Raw genomic sequence first — 12,962 nt, forward strand, 5'->3', positions numbered from 1 at the left:
ATAATAATAATAATAATAATAATAATAATAATAATAATAATAATAATAATAATAATAATAATAATAATAATAATAATAATAAAGTTGGAAGGGACCTTGGAGGTCATCGAGTCCAACCCCCTGCTCAGGCAGGACACCCTACACCATTTCAGACAAATGGCTGTCCAGTCTCTTCTTAAAAACTTCCAGTGTTGGAGCATTCAGCGCTTCTGGAGGCAGGTTGTTCCATTGGTTAATTGTTCTAACTGTCAGGAAGTTTATCCTTAGTTGTAAGTTGCTTCTCTCCTTGATCACTGAGGTTGAGAGACATCAGGCCTTGCAAAAGTAGTTGTGGAATATGCACTTTCTGCTTGCAAGGATCACAGGGGCAAGTAGCTGGTTGCTGTGGACTAAGATGAGCCTAATACCAGCTCCTGCCCAGCTATTCTATATTATGAAGTCCAAATTGCAATTATTACAAATAGCCACAGGAGGGCAGAATAGCATAAAAAGTCTGTGTGGGTCTGTATGTGTTCACTTGAAGAATAGTTAAGAAACTATACGGCTAGAAGGTGTTAAAGTAATGGAAAAAGGTTCCTGGGGGGGTCAAATGCAGTTGTCTGGCATGGAATATTAATTTTTCAGCTACATTTGTGTGGCGACTGCAGTTCGGGCATGAGAAATGAACTTAACTATAGAGCAATGTAGCAGGGGGAAAAAGGATTGCAAAAAACTGAGATGGCAATTATTTTTCCCGTCTGTGCAGATGAATGGAAGGAGGTCTGGTTTTTTCCCCCCCTAGAAACTGGAAGAAGCAATCGCAGGGCGCTTCTGCATTGTTGACAAGGAAATAATGTGGACAGGAATTGTGCTGGTTTTGAAGCAATTTTTACTTTAATAAATGCTGATCTTACGGTAATAATGGCTCGGTTGTATGCAATACTTTTAAACCTAGTTTACACAGCATGCTTGACTTTAATGGCTACCTAAACCCTTAGTTTTTGATGAAATAGGGGTCTCACAGCTGAGTTTCTCTGTACTGAATTGCGGGACTTATCATTCCAGAATATTCACCATTTCTTCTGGGAAGATCTGTGCTTGTAAATGCACTGGAACCATTCAGTTTTGTTGATGCTGTTTTTACATTATACACATCTTTTTATTTGGAAACGGGACGCAGTGGCACAGAAGCTTAATGAAGCTGGATGTGCTGAGCAATTGCCAGAACTCTGGTGGTTTGAGTCCAGCTCCGTGGGATGGGATGAGCTCCCGTCTCTTCTCCCTAACTCCTGCCCAACTACCGTAGCAGTTTGAAAGCACTGTTTGTGAGTAAATACAGGTACTGCCATTTTGATGGTTGGAAACTGCTGGCTGCATTCTGCATGGAGAGCTGGAACTGGCGCTGGATCTGCCCAGATGTGATTGGCAGAGGATTGGTGGAGGAAAGTCCCAGGTGAGCCAACTTTCTCTGAGAATGCTGCAGGCCAGCCATTGTGAAGCTAGTTTGCCCTTTCATGGTACACCAGGGCAACAAATGGACTGTCAGCTGCCAGGATTTCTGTATGCATAACATTGTAGCCTTGTATGCCATACACCAGGGGTAGGCAACCTTGGCTCTTTTATGACTCGTGGACTTCAACTCCCAGAATTTCTGAGCCAGAAACAACACTGGAAACAATACTGGCCTGTTTTCCTATGTCTCCTTAACCCTGAGTTAAAATTGTATTTGAGAAGTTGAGAACATCCCCTGGACTGCTGGAGGCATCACAAAAGCCTCTGTTAGACTGTTCTCATTTGTTAAAATATACTGTTTTTTGTAATCAATCACTGGGCAATTTATAGACAAAAGCAAAAATAGGAAACAGAACACTGAATGAAAAGAACGCTATTAAAACTGCAAGCAGTCACCGGATCCAAAGAAGGGTGTGCTAGAAATGAAACTGGATGCTTAAAAAAGCAAGGTGGGGTCAAAGCTATCGGGAGCTTTGTGGCAATGGTGGTTGGGTCCAGAATCCTTTTTTTTTTTACTATCTTTGTTCCCACCTTTCTGCCTCCTGTTCCTGCTTTCCTGCCTTCAATCCCTTCTTTCTCTAAAAGTCTTTCTTACCTGACCCATTTTTCTCTTCTCCTACCCCTGCCCCTGTGATCTTTTCTCCCTCTCTTTTCTGTGTCTGTTGCTTTTTCTTCTCTTTCCCTACTCATCTCTTCTTTTTCGTTCCTCACTGAACCTGTTCTCTAGGTCTCTATCGTAGTTGCCCTTCTTTCTGTCTTCTGCCTGCTGCCCTGTTTGCCTCTTCCCCCCAAAGGTCTGGTTGAAGGAATGTGGAGAATCAGTAAAACACTAGATTTGCAACTTGTCACACCCCCTTAGGGATGGATTTCTACAAATATGAATGGAGGAAGAGACGAGGAGGAGGGGAAAATGTGCTTACAGGTAATAGGCATTTGTAGAGAGATGATCTGGGAACTCAATGTACGCTAAGATTTTGCTTTGGAGGATGAGCTGAGTGGCCTCATCTGATTATTGGCTCATTTGGAGCTGCACTAGCCAATGGGAGATCAAACTGCTTGAAAAAACCAATTGGTCAGAGGAAGTCATTGGTGGACATAGTTGGGTGAAATTCTAGGCAAGAATGACTAGATTAGAAATCTGAAAGCATTTGAAGCCACTGATGGAGGAGCTGCATCAGCCTCTAAGGCAGCAAGATTCCAAGTTGATCACATCTTGGGAACCCATCTCGTTTTGGGAACTGATTGATAGTTAATGACTAATTCCAGAGCTTCTCATCTGATTTTCTGTACTTGATAGAACCAGCTGCAGAGCCATATAACATAGTCAATACATGCCAAGGAATATTGCAAAGACTTCGTTTTGCTTCTCTGTATTTGGTTCGTCTTCATCTTTATGGCAATACCACACAACTTTATTGGTTCATTTCCACGATCCAGGTTTATTGGCACATAAGCAAGACATTAGTGTGTGATCAGTTGTGCAAGAATGTGGCGTGCACCTTGGAACACACATCCCATTTTAAGCAATGGGTTGGAGAAGGAATGTGCAGTTGGATGCATATCTAATTCAATCCACTTCTTAGTCTGTTACTCATCATGCCTTCAAGCCTGTCTAGGCCTGCAGACCTCCTTAGCTTGGACATATTTAAAGGTAGTTTGTTTCATTGCATATGATGAAATATAGACGGGATTTTTTGCAGGTTGTATGTCAATTTCTTCCTTGTCTTGTTTTCTTGTGTAACTTTGTATGCTTGGCCAAATGTGAGTAGGCATTAGCAAAAATCGTCTTGGCCCTTCAAGGCTCTTTGGCTGTGTTGGTATCTCTCCATATCTAGCTCTACTGTTATTTATGCTTGATGGCAATGCAGGGCTACTGCTTGTGTAAAGAGGTAGAAATGGCCTTTAAAATAGATTGGATGTTGGCCTTCTCACTATTGACTTAAGAGTATATCTCTTTTGGGCTGCTGTTAATTCTGTTGTCAGCGAGCAAAAAACTCCAAAGATTGTCTTGATTGCTCCCTGTGTTAGCCTTGCATGGTTACTTTCTACTCATCAGATATGGTAGGAAATGTTCAAACAGGGCAGTTAACAACACAGCATAAATTGTCTGATATATTCTGTCCTTTCCATGTGCCATATGTCTTAGTGCCCTTCAAGTCAAGATGTACTAGATCAGGCATGTCAAACTCGCGACGTCATGTGATGTTGCGTGATGTATCGCGACTTTCCCCCCATTGCTGGCAATGGGGTGAGCGCGGTTTCGGCGTGACGCATCCGGCCCATGGGCCGGCAGTTTGACATGCCTGTACTAGATGATAGCTCCCACCACCTCCACTAATGGACACTAGCCATGTTGGCTAGCAGTATGGGAATTATAAAGCAATGCCCCTAGGTCAGGTTTTCTTATATCAGAATGCATGCTCACAACTGCAAAATTGACGAGTGCGAAATATCTAATTAAGCTTAATTCCTAATACTACCTTTTCTCAAAAGAGAGATGCATGTTCATCTCTGTTTCCTTTCCTTGTTCACATAACAGCATCAAATTATAATTGGAATAGGACTAATTTAGCAACCCCTTCCCCTTCAACTGTGGAGAAACAAGTGGCAATTAAATATGAAGAAATACAATCTCCCACTATGAATATTAATAAATAGCTAAGGTACTATCTGTTGTATTCCAAGATTGGGACTCCCAGCTGTTAATCTGAGAAATCATTCCATGCATATGAAATAGCTTCATGCAAATGCCGCGGATGATAAAGAAGATTTCTTTGAGGGAGGCATTGAAAGCCAAGTGAATTGACTGGCCATGGACTAGTGTGACTGTAGACAGGGAGAATATAATTCTTAGATTTTTGAGAAAGAGGTTGAGCATGCCATTTAACATTGACCTCACAAGTTCTCTATATTTGATGACCAGCAGTTTCATATGGAAATTCTACCCTACGCTATCCTGGCCCATTAATAGTGCCTATCACTTGATTTCAAGCCAACAAATGACCAATACAGGTGTTAAAAAAATGATCACTAGTTAGAAATGCAGAAAGAACCCTAGCAGAACAATCGTCTATGTATGCATTTTTGTGTGAATCCCTTTGAATGTATTCAAAACCATTTTTTCCTGGTGTTTTCACAGACGATACATGCCAAATACAATATATTTGGATATGTGTTGCATGTGTGCGTGTGTGTGTGTGTGTCAATTCCCGATTGCATATTGATCCAAGCAGAAGTATGTACTGGATATGCTTCAATAATAATTATGCCCACAAGATTTTCCATGCTAGACATGAGTGTTCATAAAAAGATAATCTTTCATAAACTCCTTCATTTTGCCTTAGTGCAGGGGTAGGCAACCTTGGCTCTTTTATGACTCGTGGACTTCAACTCCCAGAATTCCTGAGCCAGCCATGCTGGCTCAGGAATTCTGGGAGTTGAAGTCCACGAGTCATAAAAGAGCCAAGGTTGCCTACCCCTGGCTTAGTGGAACATGCCCAAAAAAATAAGGGTGCAGCCCTTTAGGTTGTTCATTGGCAAACAAGTCAATCCCAGAAGTCCAGAGGTACTTTCCTAATCAAGAAACGGAGAACCTGGTGACAGCTTTCTACTGCAAAAGTTTCCCTGAGCAAAAATTTCATTTCCTACTCTAAAGGGAAGGTTCACAGACCCCCCCTTTTTTAGATTTTTAATGCAGCTGCCTGATACTGCCTTGGCAGTCATTAATGGACAGATATCTTTTATGGTTTCCTTAATCAGTATCGGGATTTGTTTGAGCAGAACGGAGAATGTATGGGAAGATAAGAAGTGATTCACTCCAATGAGATGGAGACAGTGCTCTTATTATCAGGCTTAAATATGAATTGCGCAGGCATTGCCAAATCTATATCTGGAATGTTTGGTTTTTTTTATAAATTATAGTTCTCTTCCCTATTCTTTTAGAATCCTTTGAGACAGGGCAGTCCAACTGGCATAATCAACTTGGCCATTCAAGAAGGGTTTTGAAAGGCTTCCAAACAAATGCAGCTTCAGAGGAGGGGAGAGGTTTATAATAGATTGCTGAAATTCATGGTTAATGAACATGCAGTAATAAATGGTCCATACCTGGAATGGAGGCAGGAGACATCCTGGTTGGTGCAATGGTTAAGGCATCAGGGCTAGAAACCAGGAGACTGTGAGCTTAAATCCTGCCTGAGGCATGAAGCCAGTTGGGTAATCTTAGGCCAGCTACTCTTTTTTCATTCTAGAAAGAAGGCAAGGGCAAACCATTTCCCAAAAACGTTGCCAAGAAAACTGCAGGGACTAGTCCAGACAGTCTCCAAGAGTCAAAATCCATCCATCCATCCATCCATCCATCCATCCATCCATCCATCCATCCATCCATCCATCCATCCATCCATCCAGGATTAGAGGTTTATAAGCTACGGCACCAGTTCAGGCTTTGTTCAGGAATCAGTGGTTTTAATGCTAGTCATCAGGGGCTTCGAGTTAGGGAGAAGGAATGGAAAAGTGGTGAATTCTGAGGACAACACCGAATTATTTAATACGGTCAACACAAAAGGGGCAGTGATCTTTGGAAGAATCTCTACAAATGATGGGTTTGGGTACTGAAAAAGGCAAATGCGGTTCAAATGGAAGCTTGGATAAATTGATGCATCTGGAAGTAATTTCTTTAAACAAAACAAAGCACATCTGACCTTTATAGATATGCTAATGGAACCAGAGTGGCTAAAACTGCCTCAGGAAAGGAATACTGTGGTTGTCATGGATTGTTCCACAGGAATGTCAGCCCAGTATATGCTGAATATCATCAGGACAGGAATTATTATTTTTTTTAAGAAGCCAAATATCTATGGTGTTTACTTGGAATGCTGCATTTGATAGACAGCTTTCAGCAACATGAAGTGGCGTGAAGAACACATTTCATCCTTACAACTCTCTCTTAAAAAGGGAAAAGTCTTCGTCTTGCCCACTTTTGGAGTGTGACCTTAACATGGTCCACAAGCCCAGAGTTACCCTTTGGGCAATGGAATTTACATCTTCCTGAACTCCTGATGCTAAATCAGAGCATCGGGATAAGACTTTGCAGAGAAAGCCCAGGTAACCACTCAGTGGAATATGCTGGGCAGGGCTAGCTTGCCAGATTCCTAAACATACATTTTATCCTAAGGAGCAGGGCACCCATAACAGCCATTACTATCCTGAGACTAAAATTACTAACTGAAAAACAGCAGCTTTGTTTGGGGGAAACCAGTACCTTCAACAGTATTGTGAATGGAAGGGCAGCTATCTTGACAGAGAGCCAGTTTGGTGGGGTGATTCAGGAATCAAGCTAGAAAGAAGCTAGAAAATTCTGGATTTGCTTTAAGCACAAAGCCAGCTGTGCAACCTTGGGCCAGTCACTCTGTCTCAGCCCTAGGAAGGAGAGAAGGGCAAACCACTTCCAAAATCTTGCCAAGGAAACTGCCCAGAATTTGTTCAGGCAGTTGCCAGGTGTTTACACTGACTGAAAGGCACCCCAAAATAAATACAAATAAAGTAAAAATTAAACAGAAAAAAACAGTATCTCAGCAGGTAAACCAGGCAAAGTGGAGAAATAAAACCAGAAATCACTCTACTTTTGAATGTGGACAGTTAAGCAGCATTTATCTCTATTTTCACCATCTTCAGGACTCCCATTAGTAGCCTTTATAATTTATAATTATAAAGTCATTTATAATACCTCAAAATTCTTATATAGAAACCATGGTTCCCTTAATCCCTATCCAAGGGATAGGGAACTGTTATCTCAAGATATTTTGGATGACAGGACCTAGAATCCTTTGTCAATGGTCAGGCTGGCTGAGGCTTATGGGAACTGAAAGCCCAAATATTGATTGCTTCTCTGGTTCTTTCTCCCCGGCTCTGAAAATAGAGCTATTCAATCCTACTTAAAATGAAGCCTGCAGTCCTTTATTGCATTATAAATCTGGGGCGGGCAGGAACCCAATTAGCATTTCTGATTGAAAATGGATGATGAATAATCTACTAGCCCAAGACCTGAAACATTCTGAAAATAATTATTTGGTCAAGCACAGAAAACCCTTTTTAAAATATGCTTCTTGATCTGCTTTAAAATTAGGAAGGAACTCAGTATTTCCCTCCTTGATTTTTATTGCACCATTCTTTCCCTGGCAGGCATCTCATCCTTTTGTGAATTACTTTCTCTTCCTTTCTTAGGCTAGAATTAATCATATGGATGTTCCCACCAAATCAGGGCACACACAAACAATAGGATGCTCCCTAGCCAATCAAATCTGGGTGTGGTGTTCCTGAGCTGTTTCATGGAGGAAAGGGAAATGAGGGCAAGTTAAATGATTAAGTAATTAATATCCTAAATGAGTTATCTCTCTCTCTCTCCCTCTCCCTCCCTCCCTCTCTCTCTGGGACAAAAATTGAAAAGTTACCATTATAGTGTGAGTTGTAGTCTTGTCTAAGGCCTGCCAGCTGGGTGACCTCGGGCCAATCACTCCTTCTCAATCCTAGCAAGAAGGCAACAGCAAGCCACTTCTGAAAATATTTCCAAGAAAATTGCAGGGACTAATCCAGGCAATCACCGGAAGTCAACACTGACTCAAAAGCACTCAGAAATAAAATAATAATAAAACAATCCAATTATGCATGCAGGTCTACTTTCTTCCGACGCAAGTAGTGAGAACGACTTGCACATTTAGGAATTTCAACCTCAATCTTTTTACGCCCTTTAGAGGCCCAACAGCTCTACACTTTCAAGAGCTGCCTCTTGGTGGGAGCAGAAGGGAAGCGAGACTATTGTCTCCATCTTCCCTTCCTCGGCTTCTCCAAAGGTGCTAATTGACTTGCCTTGGGCTATGCTTCTTCAATGCATGTTGTTTGCCACTGCTTTTGTTGCAGGATGAGCTACTGGGAGGAATGAGGGTTTTGAAAGGAAGGTCAGGTTTTCCGGCTGAGATCTTAACTCAGCTTCATTCACTTTCCCACTGCTAACTGCCGGCCCAGTGTCCTGAAAATCAAGGCACCCAGAACATGGATGCTTCTGGGCTAGAATAATCCTTTCAATTGTTTTGTGTGCCAGAAACGCTGAATACACCCTGACAGAGAGGAAATGACCACAATGAGAGGAAGAAAAGGGAGAGGTTTATTACTTTATTTAAAGTAAACTGTTAAGGGATTACACACAGGCCCAGGCCCTGGGCTTTCTCTCAGCCACAAGCAATAGCACAAATCACTTCAACACAGGCATTGTTATGGCCGTCCTTGAGAGGAAAGATCTGAAAACCGGAGGCAGAGTAAAACTCTTTGTAGAGTCCCTGAAATAAAACAGAGACAAATAAGTAGGATAAAAGGATAGCTTCAGTTTACAGTGCTGCAGTCCTGTCACACCTCTGACAAATTTATCTTATTAAAAATAAATAAATGTTAAGGTCACATTAATGTCAATGGAAGGCTCTCATATGGCCCTTCCTGTTAAAGCTGTTACAGTAACGTTCACACCATGTTCACTGCTGCCCAGGTTAATGCTGCCAATCCTTACTGACGGATACTTAAGGACTAAACAAGCTTCCACGTTTCTTAGCTGAGGGGAATGTCAACTCTACTGATTGAGGATGATGAGAATGAAAATCCAACATAGCTTGAAGACCCCAAGTTGGAGAAGAGTATCTTAAGAGACAGGGCAAAGAAAATATACACCACACAATGCTGAGAAGGTCTTCTTAGCTAGCATCTATTGAAGTTTAATTACATTACAATTATAAAAATTGAAATTCAATTCATGGTAATAACAACTTGACATTCATAATTAGTATTGGAAGAAAAATGCACAGTAGAAGGATGGCAGAGGCTGCAGTAGCAAATTACAGCAACTAATCCAAGACAGAGCTTTGAGGGCTATCTGGCCATGTTGCTGCATCTCCAGATGCTCAAGGATCAGAGTTTGACAAATTCTGATCCCAGGTTACCTCAGATCAGAACTGTTTGCCACTTACTTATTTTGCAAGTCCTCTGGCAATAGTTCTTGGCTTTTTTTTTTATTAAAAAGCATAAAAATAGAATGCAAAACACACATTTGAGTAAAAATGCATGTAAAAGTAATTTAAATAAACAGACATAATTTAAACATCAATAGAGTGACTAGCTGCTATGCTAATTAATGTGCAAATGGGAAAGAACAGATTATATGGGTAGCAGAAAATGACCCTTCACGACTGCTGAGAATGGGAAGATGCTTTTAAAATGTGTCCTGTTTTATCAGTTCCAGTGTGAAGCCCCACACAATATTAGCAAAGGCTGATGTAAAAATGAGTGCAAACTGTTGCCCCCCCTCTCTCGTGATCAGCATTGACTTCCAAGAAACATGTGATGAACCTGCTTTTTCTAGCAGTTCCAGGTCTCCATATTTTCTCAGAATAAGAAAAAAGTCAAAGATGATGGTGTACCATAAAAATTAAAATAAAAGGTTTAAGGATGAGATAATCTGCATATAATGGAAGTAGTAGTTATGGAGAACCGATGGATTCCTCTTGTCTTTGGGCCAATTCAATATTTTTGCGATTCAGGTAGCACAGCTATACTATTACAGTTCACAGTCATGAGGGACTGGACATTTGGTCTCCTGCAATTAGTGGCTAGGCTAAAATTATTTCCTCAGTGGTAAATTCAGATGAATTTTATACAAAGAAAAGACTTAAATGAAACCAGTAAATGAGAAAGCTGAAATAAACCTCCCCTATAACTCAATTCCTTCTGGTATCAAGGGTTTAGTTAGTGCACACTGGATTCCAAATCCCTCTACAAGAATTGCTAAATGGCATCATTCCAGAATAGTGGTTGAAGCCAAGTCCTAAAGAATGTTTACCTGAAGTCATGTCGGAGGCCGGTATTATATGTTGCGGAATACAAATCCCTTCAATAAAGGCATTCCGTGATTCATTTTGTTGTGGCTGGAAAAGGAACACCAGAGTGAAGGGTCCTTGGTGCTCTCTGAGCTTGCTTGTTTTCTTGTGGATGTTTCATTACCCAAACTAGTGCTAGTACCGATGATGTTACCTAGTTTGAGTAATGGAAGGTCTACAAGGAAACAACCAAGCACAGAGAGCACCAAGGACCCCTCATTTCAACCCTGAGCTACAAATAATCTCCTTTATTGGGACACCAGAATGTTCTCACCTTACTGGCGGGGTAAAAATTTATTTTACTCCTGCTGATATTTGAGAGATCCAGGAACAATCAGCCCTTGCTCAATTAAGTATGCTGGCAAACAGTGGTATATAGGTACCAAGTTTTTATTTATTAGATTTTTTTTAAAAAAAATCATTTATTTATTTAAAATAAATAGCTCAAGGCAGTGAACGTGCCTAATACTGCTTCATCCTCTTAGTTTCCCCACAATCACCACCCTGTGAGATGACCACTAGATCAAACTGCTTTTCAGAATCCAGGGACTCTACAAAATTTAGTCTGCGTTCTATAACAAATTGAAAAAGCAGCTACAAAAATACTTTCAACCATGGCTGAATGCACCTTAAATGAATGAATTCTGCTGTAACTTTTTACACGTTTTCATATATGAAGCTAACTGAGATTAAATTGTACACCATTATTTAAATAACTTTGGGGATTCTGGAAGTTGTGTGGAGCAAAGATGCATTCTATGGAGAAAACTTGAGAAGAAAATAAAAAAGGAACTCAAATATCTTGATTTTGATTTGTTTAAAAATGTTTTTTTTTTACTTCATTTAGGGAGAAAATCCCACAGTATCTGTTAAAAAACAAATAGCAACAGGGACACGTGGCATGCAAAATTATTTTGAACATTCTTTTACATTAGTGGCAGCCAATTCAACACGCATTTTACACAGATTTATTTCTTTGTTCTCAAACAGGTAAACCAGAATTCTGTCATTCATACCATACTGAAAAATGGTCTATATGGGACTAAAATGAATCAGGCAACAAAGATACTATTTATAAACCAGATCATCTGAGGACTTATTTTTCACATTGTATAGTACAACAAACCAGTATTTTACACAGTCACTGGAGTAACAATTATTCCATTATACTTCTAAACCAGCATATGAATGAAAGGGAGTTGTATTTTTCTGAAGGCAGTCTAGTTAAAATGTTAATTTTACAGTCTTATTGCAACAAAGAGACAAAGAGAAAACTGCTAATTTGAATCTTGACTCAGATCACCAATGTAGAAATGGGTAGTGCTGTAAAGAAGAGTGATGCAGAAGATTGGGGCAAGGGTATTTTAACAAATTTAGTAAATTGCAGCTGGTTGAACACCTGACACCAGTATGATGTGCTTCTTCCTATCTTAAATCCAGTTTATTGGAAGTTTTAAAGGGAAAAACTGGTTCTGCAAGATGTATCTGCCTTATTTAGTACAGGAGGAGGAGAAACACATCAAGAGGCTGCCAATTAAATTGGTTTTATGAGGGGGGGAAATAAATGCCAGACCTGGCAGAAGAAGAGAGATGGGTCTACATTTTATAAATGAGGTAGAAGCCAAGAACTGTGACAGTGTGAAGGATAAGAGAGCTTTGGAAGCAATTATTCCAAATGGTTATGAAGAAAGTGACAGGAAGTGTGGAGTGCAGAAACTACCCCATTTCTGTGTATGACATAATATTTTTTGTTGGGGGGGGGAGGGACAAAGTAGGCCTGATTTTGTTATACATTATTAATTTTGAGAAACAACAACAGAAAGTTATCCATGGGTTTTCCCCATATCCCTGAGGTGGGGCCACTCTTCACACGGATGCCATTATCAACCTGAGGAAGCCTGTCTGTGGAAGGGTCATTAGGTCTGAAATATGGTCATGTAAATATCAACCCTCACCACCCTGACCTTCCTTGGGAAATCAATGAACCATCACCACTTACATTGTACGTACACAACAAAAAAACAAAACTGAGTCATCGCCTTTAAATTAGGAATCGGCACAAAAAACCCTTAGAGCTTTATTATTGTACCCCTCCCCCGCATAAGGAGAGGGGAATAAAAATATATTTATATATGTATATATATTAAACCACTATTTAAGTACATACCCTATTCATAAATAACCAAACACTTTCTGCCATTGCAAAATTACTCATTGAGTTCTTTAAAATGACATCCACATTAAGACAAAAAAAAAAGGGGGGGGAGGGTCTTCATGTTGGGTTAATTTGTGCATGAAAACAATAACACAAATCTGGGTTTGAGTGTGTAATATGTAATTCCCAAGTCTGGAGTATGTAGCAAAGCCAGTTTTCTTTTCTCCCCCCCACTCTGCTCCCAGAAGTGAGTGTGTCCATTTGCAGATTCGGTCTGAATGTATTCTTCCCCCCACAAAACAGCTAGGAGGGGAGCATGTTGTGGGCCATGCTGAAGAGCTTTCTTTGGGTTTGGCAAGATTTCCATTCCTGGGAGGGTGGGATTCCTGGAAAAAGATGCATTT

Source organism: Protobothrops mucrosquamatus, unplaced genomic scaffold (genome assembly GCF_001527695.2).
Source record: "Protobothrops mucrosquamatus isolate PMUCROS unplaced genomic scaffold, P.Mucros_1.0 scaffold1332, whole genome shotgun sequence".
Classification (NCBI taxonomy): domain Eukaryota; kingdom Metazoa; phylum Chordata; class Lepidosauria; order Squamata; family Viperidae; genus Protobothrops; species Protobothrops mucrosquamatus.